This window comes from Nerophis ophidion, linkage group LG01, assembly GCF_033978795.1.
Source record: "Nerophis ophidion isolate RoL-2023_Sa linkage group LG01, RoL_Noph_v1.0, whole genome shotgun sequence".
Classification (NCBI taxonomy): domain Eukaryota; kingdom Metazoa; phylum Chordata; class Actinopteri; order Syngnathiformes; family Syngnathidae; genus Nerophis; species Nerophis ophidion.
Window position 1 is genome coordinate 69,865,347 of NC_084611.1, and position 20,382 is coordinate 69,885,728.

At 42.6% G+C, this 20,382-nt stretch overlaps 1 long non-coding RNA gene and 28 other non-coding genes across 29 annotated transcripts in view; 21 read left to right on the forward strand and 8 right to left on the reverse strand.

Moving 5' to 3' along the window:
* Positions 1-20,382, forward strand: part of LOC133538432 (uncharacterized) — a 139,395-nt gene that overhangs the window by 45,087 nt on the left and 73,926 nt on the right. The window lies entirely within an intron of this gene.
* Positions 358-430, reverse strand: trnav-cac (transfer RNA valine (anticodon CAC)). Its single transcript has one exon. It is a non-coding gene; the product is annotated as a tRNA-Val (tRNA).
* trnag-gcc (transfer RNA glycine (anticodon GCC)) lies at positions 648-718 on the forward strand. Its single transcript has one exon. It is a non-coding gene; the product is annotated as a tRNA-Gly (tRNA).
* trnan-guu (transfer RNA asparagine (anticodon GUU)) lies at positions 3,992-4,065 on the forward strand. The gene has a single exon. It is a non-coding gene; the product is annotated as a tRNA-Asn (tRNA).
* On the reverse strand, positions 5,110-5,183 carry trnav-cac (transfer RNA valine (anticodon CAC)). The gene has a single exon. It is a non-coding gene; the product is annotated as a tRNA-Val (tRNA).
* trnag-gcc (transfer RNA glycine (anticodon GCC)) lies at positions 5,401-5,471 on the forward strand. The gene has a single exon. It is a non-coding gene; the product is annotated as a tRNA-Gly (tRNA).
* trnan-guu (transfer RNA asparagine (anticodon GUU)) lies at positions 5,693-5,766 on the forward strand. The gene has a single exon. It is a non-coding gene; the product is annotated as a tRNA-Asn (tRNA).
* trnan-guu (transfer RNA asparagine (anticodon GUU)) lies at positions 7,393-7,466 on the forward strand. The gene has a single exon. It is a non-coding gene; the product is annotated as a tRNA-Asn (tRNA).
* On the reverse strand, positions 8,511-8,583 carry trnav-cac (transfer RNA valine (anticodon CAC)). Its single transcript has one exon. It is a non-coding gene; the product is annotated as a tRNA-Val (tRNA).
* Positions 8,800-8,870, forward strand: trnag-gcc (transfer RNA glycine (anticodon GCC)). Its single transcript has one exon. It is a non-coding gene; the product is annotated as a tRNA-Gly (tRNA).
* trnan-guu (transfer RNA asparagine (anticodon GUU)) lies at positions 9,092-9,165 on the forward strand. The gene has a single exon. It is a non-coding gene; the product is annotated as a tRNA-Asn (tRNA).
* trnam-cau (transfer RNA methionine (anticodon CAU)) lies at positions 9,700-9,771 on the forward strand. Its single transcript has one exon. It is a non-coding gene; the product is annotated as a tRNA-Met (tRNA).
* trnag-gcc (transfer RNA glycine (anticodon GCC)) lies at positions 10,481-10,551 on the forward strand. The gene has a single exon. It is a non-coding gene; the product is annotated as a tRNA-Gly (tRNA).
* trnan-guu (transfer RNA asparagine (anticodon GUU)) lies at positions 10,773-10,846 on the forward strand. The gene has a single exon. It is a non-coding gene; the product is annotated as a tRNA-Asn (tRNA).
* Positions 11,891-11,964, reverse strand: trnav-cac (transfer RNA valine (anticodon CAC)). Its single transcript has one exon. It is a non-coding gene; the product is annotated as a tRNA-Val (tRNA).
* On the forward strand, positions 12,182-12,252 carry trnag-ccc (transfer RNA glycine (anticodon CCC)). Its single transcript has one exon. It is a non-coding gene; the product is annotated as a tRNA-Gly (tRNA).
* Positions 13,590-13,662, reverse strand: trnav-cac (transfer RNA valine (anticodon CAC)). Its single transcript has one exon. It is a non-coding gene; the product is annotated as a tRNA-Val (tRNA).
* trnag-gcc (transfer RNA glycine (anticodon GCC)) lies at positions 13,879-13,949 on the forward strand. The gene has a single exon. It is a non-coding gene; the product is annotated as a tRNA-Gly (tRNA).
* trnan-guu (transfer RNA asparagine (anticodon GUU)) lies at positions 14,171-14,244 on the forward strand. The gene has a single exon. It is a non-coding gene; the product is annotated as a tRNA-Asn (tRNA).
* On the forward strand, positions 14,779-14,850 carry trnam-cau (transfer RNA methionine (anticodon CAU)). The gene has a single exon. It is a non-coding gene; the product is annotated as a tRNA-Met (tRNA).
* trnav-cac (transfer RNA valine (anticodon CAC)) lies at positions 15,289-15,361 on the reverse strand. The gene has a single exon. It is a non-coding gene; the product is annotated as a tRNA-Val (tRNA).
* On the forward strand, positions 15,579-15,649 carry trnag-gcc (transfer RNA glycine (anticodon GCC)). Its single transcript has one exon. It is a non-coding gene; the product is annotated as a tRNA-Gly (tRNA).
* Positions 16,987-17,059, reverse strand: trnav-aac (transfer RNA valine (anticodon AAC)). Its single transcript has one exon. It is a non-coding gene; the product is annotated as a tRNA-Val (tRNA).
* Positions 17,277-17,347, forward strand: trnag-gcc (transfer RNA glycine (anticodon GCC)). Its single transcript has one exon. It is a non-coding gene; the product is annotated as a tRNA-Gly (tRNA).
* trnan-guu (transfer RNA asparagine (anticodon GUU)) lies at positions 17,569-17,645 on the forward strand. The gene has a single exon. It is a non-coding gene; the product is annotated as a tRNA-Asn (tRNA).
* trnam-cau (transfer RNA methionine (anticodon CAU)) lies at positions 18,177-18,248 on the forward strand. Its single transcript has one exon. It is a non-coding gene; the product is annotated as a tRNA-Met (tRNA).
* Positions 18,687-18,759, reverse strand: trnav-cac (transfer RNA valine (anticodon CAC)). The gene has a single exon. It is a non-coding gene; the product is annotated as a tRNA-Val (tRNA).
* Positions 18,977-19,047, forward strand: trnag-gcc (transfer RNA glycine (anticodon GCC)). The gene has a single exon. It is a non-coding gene; the product is annotated as a tRNA-Gly (tRNA).
* Positions 19,878-19,949, forward strand: trnam-cau (transfer RNA methionine (anticodon CAU)). The gene has a single exon. It is a non-coding gene; the product is annotated as a tRNA-Met (tRNA).

Consider the following 20,382-nt stretch of genomic DNA (forward strand, 5'->3'; position numbering starts at 1 on the left):
CAGCCCACAGCTGGAATTACATTTATGATTCCTGCTAAGGTGAGAGTTTAAACATCTTATAAGTCAATCTCAACAGTACAGTTACAATCCATCCAACGCCCGGTGAATACAGTGATTTGAATGAATGACAGATTTCACTGGTTTGTGCATGACATTCTTATGGAACCCAGCATTCATGATGTTGAAGCCTGAGGTCTGCCTATATGAGAACCCTCTAAATTTGGTGTTGTGTGTGCTCAGCTGAACATGAGCTGATCAGGTATGTTGCAAACTACTTCATGATAAAAACACAGGACCTTGCTATTATTTATTTCCCGGTTTATGTACAAAGGTAAGAAGTAAAGTCAAAAAAAGGCTTGTTTCCACCCTGTTTCGAACAGGGGACCTTTCGCGTGTGAGGCGAATGTGATAACCACTACACCATGGAAACGGCTGCAAAAACACACCTTTGTCAAGACTTAAAAGTTGATATTCGGCCGATGGAAAACATGTGGCTCGCAAGTCTCCTTGCTGTTATTAACTGCATTGCATTTCTTGCCTTTTGTGGATGTTGTTATATCCCTTGTGCACGTAGAATGTGTTCCACTTCGTAGCATTTCAAACGCTCTTCCTCTTAACCGAGTTCATGAACAAATGTTGTTATGCAGGCATTGGTGGTTCAGTGGAAGAATTCTCGCTTGCCATGTGGGAGACCCGGGTCCGATACCCGGCCAATGCATCTGTTGCTTTTTTTAGATTTTAAATAATATTCATAAGGGACAAAAGCAATGTTTGTGACAACCGCAAGACACAGGCATTCCACTCAGAAGGCATATTGGACTTCCTTATCTACCGCCCACCAGGGCCCTATTCGGACTTTATTAGTGAATTCTCAGAGTTTGTTGCTGATCTAGTGACGCACGCCGATAGTATAATTATAATGGGGGACTTTAATATCCATATGAATACCCCATTGGACCCACCGTGCGTGGCGCTCCAGACTATAATTGATAGCTGTGGTCTTACACAAATAATAAATGAACCGACGCATCGCAGCGGTAATACGATAGACCTAGTGCTTGTCAGAGGTATCACCGTCTCCAAAGTTATGATACTCCCGTATACTAAAGTAATGTCCGATCATTACCTTATAAAATTCGAAGTTCAGACTCATGTTCGGCAAGCTAATAATAATAATAACAGCTATAGCAGCCGCAACATTAATGCTGCCACAACGACGACTCTTGCGGACCTACTGCCCTCGGTAATGGCACCGTTCCCAAAGTATGTGGGCTCTATTGATAACCTCACTAACAACTTTAACAACGCCCTGCGCGAAACCATTGATAGTATAGCACCGCTGAAGTTAAAAAAGGCTCCAAAAAGGCGTACGCCATGGTTTACTGAAGAAACTAGAGCTCAGAAATTATTATGTAGAAAGCTGGAACGCAAATGGCGCACGACTAAACTTGAGGTGCACCATCAAGCATGGAGTGATAGTTTAATAACTTATAAACGCATGCTTACCTTAGCTAAAACTAATTATTACTCAAATCTCATCCGCATTAATAAAAACGATCCAAAATTTTTGTTTAGTACAGTAGCATCGCTAACCCAACAAGGGACTCCTTCCAGTAGCTCCACCCATTCGGCAGATGACTTTATGAAGTTCTTTAATAAGAACATTGAACTTATTAGAAAGGAGATTAAAGACAATGCGTCCCAGCTACAACGGGGTTATAGTAACACAGATACGATTGTATATACGGCGGATACTGCAAATATCCAAAATAGTTTCTCTCGTTTTGATGAAATAACATTAGAAGGATTGTTACAACGTGTAAATGGAATAAAACAAACAACATGTTTACTTGACCCACTTCCTGGGAAACTTATCAAGGAGCTTTTTGTATTATTAGGTCCATCAGTGCTAAATATTATAAACTTATCACTTTCCTCGGGCACTGTTCCCGTTGCATTCAAAAAAGCGGTTATTCATCCTCTCCTTAAAAGACCTAACCTCGATCCAGACCTCATGGTAAACTACCGACCGGTGTCTCACCTTCCCTTTATTTCGAAAATCCTCGAAAAAATTGTTGCAGAGCAGCTAAATGAGCACTTAGCGTTTAACAATCTATGTGAAACCTTTCAATCCGGTTCCAGGGCAAATCACTCGACTGAGACAGCCCTCGCAAAACTGACTAATGATCTATTGCTAACGATGGACTCTGATGCGTCATCTATGTTGCTGCTCCTCGATCTTAGCGCTGCTTTCGATACCGTCGATCATAATATTTTATTAGAGCGTATCAAAATACGAATTGGTATTTCAGACTCAGCCCTGTCATGGTTTAACTCTTATCTTACTGATAGGATGCAGTGCGTCTCCTATAACAGTGTGACCTCGGACTATGTTAAGGTAACGTGTGGAGTTCCCCAGGGTTCGGTCCTTGGCCCTGTACTCTTCAGCATCTACATGCTGCCGCTAGGTGACGTCATACGCAAATACGGTATTAGCTTTCACTGTTATGCTGATGACACCCAACTTTACATGCCCCTAAAGCTGACCAACACGCCGGACTGTAGTCAGTTGGAAGCGTGTCTTAATGAAATTAAACAATGGATGTCCGCTAACTTTTTGCAACTTAATGCCAAAAACACGGAAATGCTGATTATCGGTCCTGCTAGACACCGACCTCTATTTAATAATACAACTTTAACATTTGACAACCAAATAATAAAACAAGGTGACTCTGTAAAAAATCTGGGTATTATCTTCGACCCAACTCTCTCCTTTGAGTCACACATTAAAAGCGTTACTAAAACGGCCTTTTTTCATCTCCGTAATATCGCTAAAATTCGCTCCATTTTGTCCACTAAAGACGCCGAGATCATTATCCATGCGTTTGTTACGTCTCGTCTCGATTACTGTAACGTATTATTTTCGGGTCTCCCAATGTCTAGCATTAAAAGATTACAGTTGGTACAAAATGCGGCTGCTAGACTTTTGACAAGAACAAGAAAGTTTGATCATATTACGCCTGTACTGGCTCACCTGCACTGGCTTCCTGTGCACTTAAGATGTGACTTTAAGGTTTTACTACTTACGTATAAAATACTACACGGTCTAGCTCCAGCCTATCTTGCCGATTGTATTGTACCGTATGTCCCGGCAAGAAATCTGCGTTCAAAAGACTCCGGCTTATTAGTGATTCCTAGAGCTCAAAAAAAGTCTGCGGGCTATAGAGCGTTTTCCGTTCGGGCTCCAGTACTCTGGAATGCCCTCCCGGTAACAGTTCGAGATGCTACCTCAGTAGAAGCATTTAAGTCTCATCTTAAAACTCATCTGTATACTCTAGCCTTTAAATAGACCTCCTTTTTAGACCAGTTGATCTGCCGCTTCTTTTCTTTCTCCTATGTCCCCCCCTCCCTTGTGGAGGGGGTCCGGTCCGATGACCATGGATGAAGTACTGACTGTCCAGAGTCGAGACCCAGGATGGACCGCTCGTCGGGACCCAGGATGGACCGCTCGCCTGTATCGGTTGGGGACATCTCTACGCTGCTGATCCGCTTGAGATGGTTTCCTGTGGACGGGACTCTCACTGCTGTCTTGGAGCCACTATGGATTGAACTTTCACAGTATCATGTTAGACCCGCTCGACATCCATTGCTTTCGGTCCCCTAGAGGGGGGGGGTTGCCCACATCTGAGGTCCTCTCCAAGGTTTCTCATAGTCAGCATTGTCGCTGGCGTCCCACTGAATGTGAATTCTCCCTGCCCACTGGGTGTGAGTTTTCCTTGCCCTTTTGTGGGTTCTTCCGAGGATGTTGTAGTCGTAATGATTTGTGCAGTCCTTTGAGACATTTGTGATTTGGGGCTATATAAATAAACATTGATTGATTGATTGAAGTGGAGTACTCCAAGTTACTCCCATCCAAAGACAATGACATTGGGCCATCGTAACAAGAGATTTTCTAATAATTGGGGGAGTAATGAATCAAGTTTAGAAGTCAGTCTCTGTGGCGCAATTGGTCAGCGCGCTCGGCTGTTAACTGAGAGGATGGTGGTTCAAGCCCACCCAGGGACGACACTTTGTCACGAGCACAGTTTGAGGGTTTTCTTGTACAACCCGTGTGCTTCTCTAAATTGGCACAATTGCTTTGAGATAAAACGTGTGCCACGTTTGCAACCGTGCTTGTTTAAACTACTGATAATCAATGCTCTCTCCTCAAATTGGCTATCCGTTGAGTATAGGGTTATAGGCATCAAGTTGAAATCCATGATGTTCCAGGCGCTGTAGCTGTCAGTCAAGATGCCTGTTTGTTAAACGGGAGATGTTTGGCTGAAATCCTGTCAGTGTCTTGGTGTTTTTTCTGTATCACTTTCTCAGTTTTTTCCTAAACCACGTGAATGTGGGCCTAACTTCTATTCGTTTTGAATGAAATCCCAATGGATCCACAGAGTTTGATGTTGACTACAATTTCTTAATAAGAAATGCCATTTTAAATGTGGACAAAACCAGCACTCAGAAATAAACACGACTTCAGTTGGGTTCCAAATCACTTTGTTACTAGTAGTTTGTCTGGATACTAACCAGAGTAAGCCCTATCAGGTTTAAGACAGCAGAGTGGCGCAGCGGGGGCGTGCTGGGCCCATAACCCAGAGGTTGATGGATCGAAATCATCCTCTGCTAAGGTTTAGGTTTCAGGTGAATCTTTGACTGATTCTTGTATTGAAACAAAGGCCAACACCCATTCAGCCCACAGCTGTCTTCTCTAACTCTTTGGGAATTACATTTATGATTCCTGCTAAGGTGAGAGTTTAAACATCTTATAAGTCAATCTCAACAGTACAGTTACAATCCATCCAACGCCCGGAGAATACAGTGACTTGAATGAATGACAGATTTCACTGGTTTGTGCATGACATTCTTATGGAACCCAGCATTCATGATGTTGAAGCCTGAGGTCTGCCTATATGAAAACCCTCTAAATTTGGTGTTGTGTGTGCTCAGCTGAACATGAGCTGATCAGGTATGTTGCAAACTACTTCATGATAAAAACACAGGACCTTGCTATTATTTATTTCCCGGTTTATGTATAAAGGTAAGAAGTAAAGTCAAAAAAAGGCTTGTTTCCATCCTGTTTCGAACAGGGGAACCTTTCGCGTGTGAGGCGAATGTGATAACCACTACACCATGGAAACTGCTGCAAGAACACACCTTTGTCAAGACTTACAAGTTGATATTCGGCCGATGGAAAACATGTGGCTCGCAAGTCTCCTTGCTGTTATTAACTGCATTGCATTTCTTGCCTTTTGTGGATGTTGTTATATCCCTTGTGCGCGTAGAATGTGTTCCACGTCGTAGCATTTCAAACGCTCTTCCTCTTAACCGAGTTCATGAACAAATGTTGTTACGCAGGCATTGGTGGTTCAGTGGAAGAATTCTCGCTTGCCATGCGGGAGACCCGGGTCCGATTCCCGGCCAATGCATCTGTTGCTTTTTTTAGATTTTAAATAATATTCATAAGGGACAAAAGCAATGTTTGTGACAACCGCAAGACACAGGCATTCCACTCAGAAGGCATATTGGACTCACCGAAGACTGAAGTGGAGTACTCCAAGTTACTCCCATCCAAAGACAATGACATTGGGCCATCGTAACAAGAGATTTTCTAATAATTGGGGGAGTAATGAATCAAGTTTAGAAGTCAGTCTCTGTGGCGCAATTGGTCAGCGCGCTCGGCTGTTAACTGAGAGGATGTTGGTTCAAGCACACCCAGGGACGACACTTTGTCACGAGCACAGTTTGAGGGTTTTCTTGTACAACCCGTGTGCTTCTCTAAATTGGCACAATTGCTTTGAGATAAAACGTGTGCCACGTTTGCAACCGTGCTTGTTTAAAATACTGATAATCAATGCTCTCTCCTCAAATTGGCTATCCGTTGAGTATAGGGTTATAGGCATCAAGTTGAAATCCATGATGTTCCAGGCGCTGTAGCTGTCAGTCAAGATGCCTGTTTGTTAAACGGGAGATGTTTGGCTGAAATCCTGTCAGTGTCTTGGTGTTTTTTCTGTATCACTTTCTCAGTTTTTTCCTAAACCACGTGAATGTGGGCCTAACTTCTATTCGTTTTGAATGAAATCCCAATGGATCCACAGAGTTTGATGTTGACTACAACTTCTTAATAAGAAATGCCATTTTAAATGTGGACAAAACCAGCACTCAGAAATAAACACGACTTCAGTTGGGTTCCAAATCACTTTGTTACTAGTAGTTTGTCTGGATACTAACCAGAGTAAGCCCTATCAGGTTTAAGACAGCAGAGTGGCGCAGCGGGGGCGTGCTGGGCCCATAACCCAGAGGTTGATGGATCGAAACTATCCTCTGCTAAGGTTTAGGTTTCAGGTGAATCTTTGACTGATTCTTGTATTGAAACAAAGGCCAACACCCATTCAGCCCACAGCTGTCTTCTCTAACTCTTTGGGAATTACATTTATGATTCCTGCTAAGGTGAGAGTTTAAACATCTTATAAGTCAATCTCAACAGTACAGTTACAATCCATCCAACGCCCGGAGAATACAGTGACTTGAATGAATGACAGATTTCACTGGTTTGTGCATGATATTCTTATGGAACCCAGCATTCATGATGTTGAAGCCTGAGGTCTGCCTATATGAGAACCCTCTAAATTTGGTGTTGTGTGTGCTCAGCTGAACATGAGCTGATCAGGTATGTTGCAAACTACTTCATGATAAATACACAGGACCTTGCTATTATTTATTTCCCGGTATATGTATAAAGGTAAGAAGTAAAGTCAAAAAAAGGCTTGTTTCGACGCTGTTTCGAACAGGGGACCTTTCGCGTGTTAGGCGAATGTGATAACCACTACACCATGGAAACTGCTGCAAGATACCACCTTTGTCAAGACTCACAAGTTGATATTCGGCCGATGGAAAACATGTGGCTCGCAAGTCTCATTGCTGTTATTAACTGCATTGCATTTCTTGCCTTTTGTGGATGTTGTTATATCCCTTGTGCACGTAGAATGTGTTCCACTTCGTAGCATTTCAAACGCTCTTCCTCTTAACCGAGTTCATGAACAATCGTTGTTATGCAGGCATTGGTGGTTCAGTGGAAGAATTCTCGCTTGCCATGCGGGAGACCCGCGTCCGATTCCCGGCCAATGCATCTGTTGCTTTATTTAGATTTTAAATAATATTCATAAGGGACAAAAGCAATGTTTGTGACAACTGCAAGACACAGGCATTCCACTCAGAAGCCATATTGGACTCACCAAAGACTGAAGCAGAGTACTCCAAGTTACTCCCATCCAAAGACAATGACATCGGGCCATCGTAACAAGAGATTTTCTAATAATTGGGGGAGTAATGAATCAAGTTTAGAAGTCAGTCTCTGTGGCGCAATTGGTCAGCGCGCTAGGCTGTTAACTGAGAGGATGGTGGTTCAAGCCCACCCAGGGACGACACTTTGCCACGAGCACAGTTTGAGGGTTTTCTTGTACAACCCGTGTGCTTCTCTAAATTGGCACAATTGTTTTGAGATAAAACGTGTGCCACGTTTGCAACCGTGCTTGTTTAAAATGGTGATAATCAATGCTCTCCCCTCAAATTGGCTATACGTTGAGTATAGGGTTATAGGCCTCAAGTTGAAATCCATGATGTTCCAGGCGCTGTAGCTGTCAGTCAAGATGCCTGTTTGTTAAACGGGAGATGTTTGGCTGAAATCCTGTCAGCGTCTTGGTGTTTTTTCTGTATCACTTTCTCAGTTTTTTCCTAAACCACGTGAATGTGGGCCTAACTTCTTTTCGTTTTGAATGAAATCCCAATGGATCCACAGAGTTTGATGTTGACTACAATTTCTTAATAAGAAATGCCATTTTAAATGTGGACAAAACTGGCACTCAGAAATAAACACGACTTCAGTTGGGTTCCAAATCACTTTGTTACTAGTAGTTTGTCTGGATACTAACCAGAGTAAGCCCTACTAGGTTTAAGACAGCAGAGTGGCGCAGCGGGAGCGTGCTGGGCCCATAACCCAGAAGTCGATGGATCGAAACCATCCTCTGCTAAGGTTTAGGATTCAGGTGAATCTTTGACTGATTCTTGTATTGAAACAAAGGCCAACACCCATTCACTCCACAGCTGTCTTCTCTAACTCTTTGGGAATTACATTTATGATTCCTGCTAAGGTGAGAGTTTAAACATCTTATAAGTCAATCTCAACAGTACAGTTACAATCCATCCAACGCCCGGAGAATACAGTGACTTGAATGAATGACAGATTTCACTGGTTTGTGCATGACATTCTTATGGAACCCAGCATTCATGATGTTGAAGCCTGAGGTCTGCCTATATGAGAACCCTCTAAATTTGGTGTTGTGTGTGCTCAGCTGAACATGAGCTGATCAGGTATGTTGCAAACTACTTCATGATAAAAACACAGGACCTTGCTATTATTTATTTCCCGGTTTATGTATAAAGGTAAGAAGTAAAGTCAAAAAAAGACTTGTTTCCACCCTGTTTCGAACAGGGGACCTTTCGCGTGTGAGGCGAATGTGATAACCACTACACCATGGAAACTGCTGCAAGAATACACCTTTGTCAAGACTCACAAGTTGATATTCGGCTGATGGAAAACATGTGGCTCGCAAGTCTCATTGCTGTTATTAACTGCATTGCATTTCTTGCCTTTTGTGGATGTTGTTATATCCCTTGTGCACGTAGAATGTGTTCCACTTCGTAGCATTTCAAACGCTCTTCCTCTTAACATGTTCATGAACAAATGCTGTTATGCAGGCATTGGTGGTTTAGTGGAAGAATTCTCGCTTGCCATGCGGGAGACCCGGGTCCGATTCCCGGCCAATGCATCTGTTGCTTTATTTGGATTTTAAATAATATTCATAAGGGACAAAAGCAATGTTTGTGACAACCGCAAGACACAGGCATTCCACTCAGAAGGCATATTGGACTCACCAAAGACTGAAGTGGAGTACTCCAAGTTACTCCCATCCAAAGACAATGACATTGGGCCATCCTAACAAGAGATTTTCTAGTAATTGGGGGAGTAATGAATCAAGTTTAGAAGTCATTCTCTGTGGAGCAATTGGTCAGCGCGCTCGGCTGTTAACTGAGAGGATGGTGGTTCAATCCCACCCAGGGACTACACTTTGCCACGAGCACAGTTTGAGGGTTTTCTTGTACAACCCGTGTGCTTCTCTAAATTGGCACAATTGTTTTGAGATAAAACGTGCGCCACGTTTGCAACCGTGCTTGTTTAAAATAGTGATAATCAATGCTCTCCCCTCAAATTGGCTATACGTTGAGTATAGGGTTATAGGCATCAAGTTGAAATCCATGATGTTCCAGGCGCTGTAGCTGTCAGTCAAAATGCCTGTTTGTTAAACGGGAGATGTTTGGCTGAAATCCTGTCAGTGTCTTGGTGTTTTTTCTGTATCACTTTCTCAGTTTTTTCCTAAACCACGTGAATGTGGGCCTAAATTCTATTCGTTTTGAATGAAATCCCAATGGATCCACAGAGTTTGATATTGACTACAATTTCTTAATAAGAAATGCCATTTTAAATGTGGACAAAACCAGCACTCAGAAATAAACACGACTTCAGTTGGGTTCCAAATCAGTTTGTTACTAGTAGTTTGTCTGGATACTAACCAGAGTAAGCCCTTATAGGCTTAAGACAGCAGAGTGGCGCAGCGGGAGCGTGCTGGGCCCATAACCCAGAGGTCGATGGATCGAAACCATCCTCTGCTAAGGTTTAGGTTTCAGGTGAATCTTTGACTGATTCGTGTATTGAAACAAAGGCCAACACCCATTCAGCCCACAGCTGGAATTACATTTATGATTCCTGCTAAGGTGAGAGTTTAAACATCTTATAAGTCAATCTCAACAGTACAGTTACAATCCATCCAACGCCCGGAGAATACAGTGACTTGAATGAATGACAAATTTCACTGGTTTGTGCATGACATTCTCATGGAACCCAGCATTCATGATGTTGAAGCCTGAGGTCTGCTTATATGAGAACCCTCTAAATTTGGTGTTGTGTGTGCTCAGCTGAACATGAGCTGATCAGGTATGTTGCAAACTACTTCATGATAAAAACACAGGACCTTGCTATTATTTATTTCCCGGTTTATGTATAAAGGTAAGAAGTAAAGTCAAAAAAAGGCTTGTTTCCACCCTGTTTCGAACATGGGACCTTTCGCGTGTTAGGCGAATGTGATAACCACTACACATTGGAAACTGCTGCAAGAACTCACCTTTGTCAAGACTTACAAGTTGATATTCGGCCGATGGAAAACATGTGGCTCGCAAGTCTCATTGCTGTTAGTAGCTGCATTGCATTTCTTGCCTTTTGTGGATGTTGTTATATCCCTTGTGCACGTAGAATGTGTTCCACTTCGTAGCATTTCAAACGCTCTTCCTCTTAACATGTTCATGAACAAATGCTGTTATGCAGGCATTGGTGGTTTAGTGGAAGAATTCTCGCTTGCCGTGCGGGAGACCCGGGTCCGATTCCCGGCCAATGCATCTGTTGCTTTATTTAGATTTTAAATAATATTCATAAGGGACAAAAGCAATGTTTGTGACAACCGCAAGACACAGGCATTCCACTCAGAAGGCATATTGGACTCACCGGAGACTGAAGTGGAGTACTCCAAGTTACTCCCATCCAAAGACAATGACATTGGGCCATCGTAACAAGAGATTCTCTAATAATTGGGGGAGTAATGAATCAAGTTTAGAAGTCAGTCTCTGTGGCGCAATTGGTCAGCGCGCTCGGCTGTTAACTGAGAGGATGGTGGTTCAAGCCCACCCAGGGACGACACTTTGTCACGAGCACAGTTTGAGGGTTTTCTTGTACAACCCGTGTGATTCTCTAAATTGGCACAATTGTTTTGAGATAAAACGTGTGCCACGTTTGCAACCGTGCTTGTTTAAAATACTGATAATCAATGCTCTCCCCTCAAATTGGCTATACGTTGAGAATAGGGTTATAGGCATCAAGTTGAAATCCATGATGTTCCAGGCGCTGTAGCTGTCAGTCAAGATGCCTGTTTGTTAAACGGGAGATGTTTGGCTGAAATCCTGTCAGTGTCTTGGTGTTTTTTCTGTATCACTTTCTCAGTTTTTTCCTAAACCACGTGAATGTGGGCCTAACTTCTATTCGTTTTGAATGAAATCCCAATGGATCCACAGAGTTTGATACATACTACAATTTCTTAATAAGAAATGCCATTTTAAATGTGGACAAAACCAGCACTCAGAAATAAACATGACTTCAGTTGGGTTCCAAATCACTTTGTTACTAGTAGTTTGTCTGGATACTAACCAGAGTAAGCCCTATTAGGTTTAAGACAGAAGAGTGGCGCAGCGGGAGCGTGCTGGGCCCATAACCCAGAGGTCGATGGATCGAAACCATCGTCTGCTAAGGTTTAGGTTTCAGGTGAATCGTTGACTGATTCTTGTATGGAAACAAAGGCCAACACCCATTCAGCCCACAGCTGTCTTCTCTAACTCTTTGGGAATTACATTTATGATTCCTGCTAAGGTGAGAGTTTAAACATCTTATAAGTCAATCTCAATAGTACAGTTAAAATCCATCCAACGCCTGGAGAATACAGTGACTTGAATGAATGACAGATTTCACTGGTTTGTGCATGACATTCTCATGGAACCCAGCATTCATGATGTTGAAGCCTGAGGTCTGCCTATATGAGAACCCTCTAAATTTGGTGTTGTGTGTGCTCAGCTGAACATGAGCTGATCAGGTATGTTGCAAACTACTTCATGATAAAAACACAGGACCTTGCTATTATTTATTTCCCGGTTTATGTATAAAAGTAAGAAGTAAAGTCAAAAAAAGGCTTGTTTCCACCCTGTTTCGAAACAGGGGACCTTTCGCGTGTGAGGCAAATGTGATAACCACTACACCATGGAAACTGCTGCAAGACACCACCTTTGTCAAGACTTACAAGTTGATATTCGGCCGATGGAAAACATGTGGCTCGCGAGTCTCATTGCTGTTATTAACTGCATTGCATTTCTTGCCTTTTGTGGATGTTGTTATATCCCTTGTGCACGTAGAATGTGTTCCTCTTCGTAGCATTTCAAACGGTCTTCCTCTTAACCGAGTTCGTGAACCAACATTGTTATGCAGGCATTGGTGGTTCAGTGGTAGAATTCTCGCTTCCCATGCGTGCGACCCGGGTCCGATTCCCGGCCAATGCATCTGTTGCTTTTTTTAGATTTTAAATAATATTCATAAGGGACAAAAGCGATTTTTGTGACAACCGCAAGACACAGGCATTGCACTCAGAAGGCATATTGGACTCACCAAAGACTGAAGCAGAGTACTCCAAGTTACTCCCATCCAAAGACAATGACATTGGGCCATCGTAACAAGAGATTTTCTGATAATTGGGGGAGTAATGAATCAAATTTAAAAGTCAGTCTGCGGCGCAATTGGTCAGCGTGCTCGGCTGTTAACTGAGAGGATAGTTGTTCAAGCCCACCCAGGGACGATGCTTTGCCACGAGCACATTTTGAGGGTTTTCTTGTACAGCCCGTGTCCTTCTCTAAATTGGCACAATAGTTTCGAGATAAAACGTGTGCCACGTTTGCAACCGTGCTTGTTTAAAATAGTGATAATCAATGCTCTCCCCTCAAATTGGCTATCCGTTGAGTATAGGGTTATAGGCATCAAGTTGAAATCCATGATGTTCCAGGCGCTGTAGCTGTCAGTCAAGATGCCTGTTTGTTAAACGGGAGATGTTTGGCTGAAATCCTGTCAGTGTCTTGGTGTTTTTTCTGTATCACTTTCTCAGTTTGTTCTCAAACCACGTGAATGTGGGCCTAACTTCTATTCGTTTTGAATGAAATCCCAATGGATCCACAGAGTTTGATGTTGACTACAATTTCTTAATAAGAAATGCCATTTTAAATGTGGACAAAACCAGCATTCAGAAATAAACACGACTTCAGTTGGGTTCCAAATCAGTTTGTTACTAGTAGTTTGTCTGGATACTAACCAGAGTAAGCCCTTTTAGGCTTAAGACAGCAGAGTGGCTCAGCGGGAGCGTGCTGGGCCCATAACCCAGAGGTCGATGGATCGAAACCATCCTCTGCTAAGGTTTAGGTTTCAGGTGAATCTTTGACTGATTCGTGTATTGAAACAAAGGCCAACACCCATTCAGCCCACAGCTGTCTTCTCTAACTCTTTGGGAATTACATTTATGATTCCTGCTAAGGTGAGAGTTTAAACATCTTATAAGTCAATCTCAACAGTACAGTTACAATCCATCCAACGCCCGGAGAATACAGTGACTTGAATGAATGACAGATTTCACTGGTTTGTGCATGACATTCTTATGGAACCCAGCATTCATGATGTTGAAGCCTGAGGTCTGCCTATATGAGAACCCTCTAAATTTGGTGTTGTGTGTGCTCAGCTGAACATGAGCTGATCAGGTATGTTGCAAACTACTTCATGATAAAAACACAGGACCTTGCTATTATTTATTTCCCGGTTTATGTATAAAGGTAAGAAGTAAAGTCAAAAAAAGACTTGTTTCCACCCTGTTTCGAACAGGGGACCTTTCGCGTGTGAGGCGAATGTGATAACCACTACACCATGGAAACTGCTGCAAGAATACACCTTTGTCAAGACTCACAAGTTGATATTCGGCTGATGGAAAACATGTGGCTCGCAAGTCTCATTGCTGTTATTAACTGCATTGCATTTCTTGCCTTTTGTGGATGTTGTTATATCCCTTGTGCACGTAGAATGTGTTCCACTTCGTAGCATTTCAAACGCTCTTCCTCTTAACATGTTCATGAACAAACGCTGTTATGCAGGCATTGGTGGTTTAGTGGAAGAATTCTCGCTTGCCATGCGGGAGACCCGGGTCCGATTCTCGGCCAATGCATCTGTTGCTTTATTTGGATTTTAAATAATATTCATAAGGGACAAAAGCAATGTTTGTGACAACCGCAAGACACAGGCATTCCACTCAGAAGGCATATTGGACTCACCGAAGACTGAAGTGGAGTACTCCAAGTTACTCCCATCCAAAGACAATGACATTGGGCCATCGTAACAAGAGATTCTCTAATAATTGGGGGAGTAATGAATCAAGTTTAGAAGTCATTCTCTGTGGCGCAATTGGTCAGCGCGCTCGGCTGTTAACTGAGAGGATGGTGGTTCAAGCCCACCCAGGGACGACACTTTGTCACGAGCACAGTTTGAGGGTTTTCTTGTACAACCTGTGTGCTTCTCTAAATTGGCACGATTGTTTTGAGATAAAACGTGTGCCACGTTTGCAACCGTGCTTGTTTAAAATAGTGATAATCAATGCTCTCCCTTCAAATTGGCTATCCGTTGAGTATAGGGTTATAGGCATCAAGTTGAAATCCATGATGTTCCAGGCGCTGTAGCTGTCAGTCAAGATGCCTGTTTGTTAAACGGGAGATGTTTGGCTGAAATCCTGTCAGTGTCTTGGTGTTTTTTCTGTATCACTTTCTCAGTTTGTTCTCAAACCACGTGAATGTGGGCCTAACTTCTATTCGTTTTGAATGAAATCCCAATGGATCCACAGAGTTTGATGTTGACTACAATTTCTTAATAAGAAATGCCATTTTAAATGTGGACAAAACCAGCATTCAGAAATAAACACGACTTCAGTTGGGTTCCAAATCAGTTTGTTACTAGTAGTTTGTCTGGATACTAACCAGAGTAAGCCCTTTTAGGCTTAAGACAGCAGAGTGGCGCAGCGGGAGCGTGCTGGGCCCATAACCCAGAGGTCGATGGATCGAAACCATCCTCTGCTAAGGTTTAGGTTTCAGGTGAATCTTTGACTGATTCGTGTATTGAAACAAAGGCCAACACCCATTCAGCCCACAGCTGTCTTCTCTAACTCTTTGGGAATTACATTTATGATTCCTGCTAAGGTGAGAGTTTAAACATCTTATAAGTCAATCTCAACAGTACAGTTACAATCCATCCAACGCCCGGAGAATACAGTGACTTGAATGAATGACAGATTTCACTGGTTTGTGCATGACATTTCCACGGAACCCAGCATTCATGATCTTGAAGCTTGAGGTCTGCCTATATGAGAACCCTCTAAATTTGGTGTTGTGTGTGCTCAGCTGAACATGAGCTGATCAGGTATGTTGCAAACTACTTCATGATAAAAACACAGGACCTTGCTATTATTTATTTCCCGGTTTATGTATAAAGGTAAGAAGTAAAGTCAAAAAAAGGCTCGTTTCCACCCTGTTTCGAACAGGGGACCTTTTGTGTGTGAGGCAAATGTGATAACCACTACACCATGGAAACTGCTGCAAGAACCTACCTTTGTCAATACTCACAAGTTGATATTCGGCCGATGGAAAACATGTGGCTCGCAAGTCTCATTGCTGTTATTAACTGCATTGCATTTCTTGCCTTTTGTGGATGTTGTTATATCCCTTGTGCACGTAGAATGTGTTCCACTTCGTAGCATTTCAAACGCTCTTCCTCTTAACCGAGTTCATGAACAAATGTTTTTATGCAGGCATTGGTGGTTCGGTGGAAGAATTCTCGCTTGCCATGCGGGAGACCCGGGTCCGATTCCCGGCCAATGCATCTGTTGCCTTTTTTAGATTTTAAATAATATTCATAAGGGACAAAAGCAATGTTTGGGACAACCGCAAGACACAGGCATTGCACTCAGAAGGCATATTGGACTCACCAAAGACTGAAGCAGAGTACTCCAAGTTACTCCCATCCAAAGACAATGACATTGGGCCATCGTAACAAGAGATTTTCTGATAATTGGGGGAGTAATGAATCAAATTTAAAAGTCAGTCTGCGGCGCAATTGGTCAGCGTGCTCGGCTGTTAACTGAGAGGATAGTTGTTCAAGCCCACCCAGGGACGATGCTTTGCCACGAGCACATTTTGAGGGGTTTCTTGTACAGCCCGTGTCCTTCTCTAAATTGGCACAATAGTTTCGAGATAAAACGTGTGCCACGTTTGCAACCGTGCTTGTTTAAAATAGTGATAATCAATGCTCTCCCCTCAAATTGGCTATCCGTTGAGTATAGGGTTATAGGCATCAAGTTGAAATCCATGATGTTCCAGGCGCTGTAGCTGTCAGTCAAGATGCCTGTTTGTTAAACGGGAGATGTTTGGCTGAAATCCTGTCAGTGTCTTGGTGTTTTTTCTGTATCACTTTCTCAGTTTGTTCTCAAACCACGTGAATGTGGGCCTAACTTCTATTCGTTTTGAATGAAATCCCAATGGATCCACAGAGTTTGATGTTGACTACAATTTCTTAATAAGAAATGCCATTTTAAATGTGGACAAAACCAGCATTCAGAAATAAACACGACTTCAGTTGGGTTCCAAATCAGTTTGTTACTAGTAGTTTGTCTGGATACTAACCAGAGTAAGCCCTTTTAGGCTGAAGACAGCAGAGTGGCTCAGCGGGAGCGTGCTGGGCCCATAACCCAGAGGTCGATGGATCGAAACCATCCTCTGCTAAGGTTTAGGTTTCAGGTGAATCTTTGACTGATTCGTGTATTGAAACAAAGGCCAACACCCATTCAGCCCACAGCTGTCTTCTCTAACTCTTTGGGAATTACATTTATGATTCCTGCTAAGGTGAGAGTTTAAACATCTTATAAGTCAATCTCAACAGTACAGTTACAATCCATCCAACGCCCGGAGAATACAGTGACTTGAATGAATGACAGATTTCAATGGTTTGTGCATGACATTTCCACGGAACCCAGCATTCATGATCTTGAAGCTTGAGGTCTGCCTATATGAGAACCCTCTAAATTTGGTGTTGTGTGTGCTCAGCTGAACATGAGCTGATCAGGTATGTTGCAAACTACTTCATGATAAAAACACAGGACCTTGCTATTATTTATTTTCCGGTTTATGTATAAAGGTAAGAAGTAAAGTCAAAAAAAGGCTTGTTTCCACCCTGTTTCGAACAGGGGACCTTTCGCGTGTTAGGCGAATGTGATAACCACTACACCATGGAAACTGCTGCAAGAACTCACCTTTATCAAGACTTACAAGTTGATATTCGGCCGATGGAAAACATGTGGCTCGCAAGTCTCATTGCTGTTATTAACTGCATTGCATTTCTTGCCTTTTGTGGATGTTGTTATATCCCTTGTGCACGTAGAATGTGTTCCACTTCGTAGCATTTCAAACGCTCTTCCTCTTAACCGAGTTCATGAACAAACGTTGTTATGCAGGCATTGGTGGTTCAGTGGAAGAATTCTCGCTTGCCATGCGGGAGACCCGGGTCTGATTCCCGGCCAATGCATCTGTTGCTTTTTTTAGATTTTAAATAATATTCATAAGGGACAAAAGCAATGTTTGTGACAACCGCAAGACACAGGCATTCCACTCAGAAGGCATATTGGACTCACCGGAGACTGAAGTGGAGTACTCCAAGTTACTCCCATCCAAAGACAATGACATTGGGCCATCGTAACAAGAGATTCTCTAATAATTGGGGGAGTAATGAATAAAGTTTAGAAGTCAGTCACTGTGGCGCAATTGGTCAGCGCGCTCGGCTGTTAACTGAGAGGATGGTGGTTCAAGCCCACCCAGGGACGACACTTTGTCACGAGCACAGTTTGAGGGTTTTCTTGTACAACCCGTGTGCTTCTCTAAATTGGCACAATTGTTTTGAGATAAAACGTGTGCCACGTTTGCAACCGTGCTTGTTTAAAATACTGATAATCAATGCTCTCCCCTCAAATTGGCTATACGTTGAGTATAGGGTTATAGGCATCAAGTTGAAATCCATGATGTTCCAGGCGCTGTAGCTGTCAGTCAAGATGCCTGTTTGTTAAACGGGAGATGTTTGGCTGAAATCCTGTCAGTGTCTTGGTGTTTTTTCTGTATCACTTTCTCAGTTTTTTCCTAAACCACGTGAATGTGGGCCTAACTTCTATTCGTTTTGAATGAAATCCCAATGGATCCACAGAGTTTGATGTTTACTACAATTTCTTAATAAAAAATGCCATTTTAAATGTGGACAAAACCAGCACTCAGAAATAAACACGACTTCAGTTGGGTTCCAAATCACTTTGTTACTAGTAGTTTGTCTGGATACTAACCAGAGTAAGCCCTTTTAGGCTTAAGACAGCAGAGTGGCGCAGCGGGAGCGTGCTGGGCCCATAACCCAGAGGTCGATGGATCGAAACCATCCTCTGCTAAGGTTTAGGTTTCAGGTGAATCTTTGACTGATTCGTGTATTGAAACAAAGGCCAACACCCATTCAGCCCACAGCTGTCTTCTCTAACTCTTTGGGAATTACATTTATGATTCCTGCTTAGGTGAGAGTTTAAACATCTTATAAGTCAATCTCAACAGTACAGTTACAATCCATCCAACGCCCGGAGAATACAGTGACTTGAATGAATGACAGATTTCAATGGTTTGTGCATGACATTTCCTAGGAACCCAGCATTCATGATCTTGAAGCTTGAGGTCTGCCCATATGAGAACCCTCTAAATTTGGTGTTGTGTGTGCTCAGCTGAACATGAGCTGATCAGGTATGTTGCAAACTACTTCATGATAAAAACACAGGACCTTGCTATTATTTATTTCCCGGTTTATGTATAAAGGTAAGAAGTAAAGTAAAAAAAAGGCTTGTTTCCACCCTGTTTCGAACAGGGGACCTTTCGCGTGTGAGGCGAATGTGATAACCACTACACCATGGAAACTGCTGCAAGAACACCCCTTTGTCAAGACTCACAAGTTGATATTCGGCCGATGGAAAACATGTGGCTCGCAAGTCTCATTGCTGTTATTAACTGCATTGCATTTCTTGCCTTTTGTGGATGTTGTTATATCCCTTGTGCACGTAGAATGTGTTCCACTTCGTAGCATTTCAAACGCTCTTCCTCTTAACTGAGTTCATGAACAAAAGTTGTTATTCAGGCATTGGTGGTTCAGTGGAAGAATTCTCGCTTGCCATGCGGGAGACCCGGGTCCGATTCCCGGCCAATGCATCTGTTGCTTTTTTTTAGATTTTAAATAATATTCATAAGGGACAAAAGCAATGTTTGTGAAAACCGCAAGACACAGGCATTGCACTCAGAAGGCATATTGGACTCACCGAAGACTGAAGCAGAGTACTCCAAGTTACTCCCATCCAAAGACAATGACATTGGGCCATCGTAAGAAGAGATTTTCTAATAATTGCGGGAGTAATGAATCAAATTTAAAAGTCAGTCTCTGCGGCGCAATTGGTAGGCGCGCTCGGCTGTTAACTGAGAGGATAGCTGTTCAAGCCCATCCAGGGACGATGCTTTGCCACGAGCACATTTTGAAGGTTTTCTTGTACAGCCCGTGTCCTTCTCTAAATTGGCACGATAGTTTCGAGATAAAACGTGTGCCACGTTTGCAACCGTGCTTGTTTAAAATAGTGATAATCAATGCTCTCCCCTCAAATTGGCTATCCGTTGAGTATAGGGTTATAGGCATCAAGTTGAAATCCATGATATTCCAGGCGCTGTAGCTGTCAGTCAAGATGCCTGTTTGTTAAACGGGAGATGTTTGGCTGAAATCCTGTCAGTGTCTTGGTGTTTTTTCTGTATTACTTTCTCAGTTTGTTCTCAAACCACGTGAATGTGGGCCTAACTTCTATTCGTTTTGAATGAAATCCTAATGGATCCACAGAGTTTGATGTTGACTACAATTTCTTAATAAGAAATGCCATTTTAAATGTGGACAAAACCAGCACTCAGAAATAAACACGACTTCAGTTGGGTTCCAAATCACTTTGTTACTAGTAGTTTGTCTGGATACTAACCAGAGTAAGCCCTTTTAGGATTAAGACAGCAGAGTGGCGCAGCGGGAGCGTGCTGGGCCCATAACCCAGAGGTCGATGGATCGAAACCATCCTCTGCTAAGGTTTGAATTTCAGGTGAATCTTTGACTGATTATTGTATTGAAACAAAGGCCAACACCCATTCAGCCCACAGCTGTCTTCTCTAACTCTTTGGGAATTATATTTATGATTCCTGCTAAGGTGAGAGTTTAAACATCTTATAAGTCAATCTCAACAGTACAGTTACAATCCATCCAACGCGAATACAGTGACTTGAATGAATGACAGATTTAACTGGTTTGTGCATGACATTCTCATGGAACCCAGCATTCATGATGTTGAAGCCTGAGGTCTGCCTATATGAGAACCCTCTAAATTTGGTGTTGTGTGTGCTCAGCTGAACATGAGCTGATCAGGTATGTTGCAAACTACTTCATGATAAAAACACAGGACCTTGCTATTATTTATTTCCCGGTTTATGTATAAAGGTAAGAAGTAAAGTCAAAAAAAGACT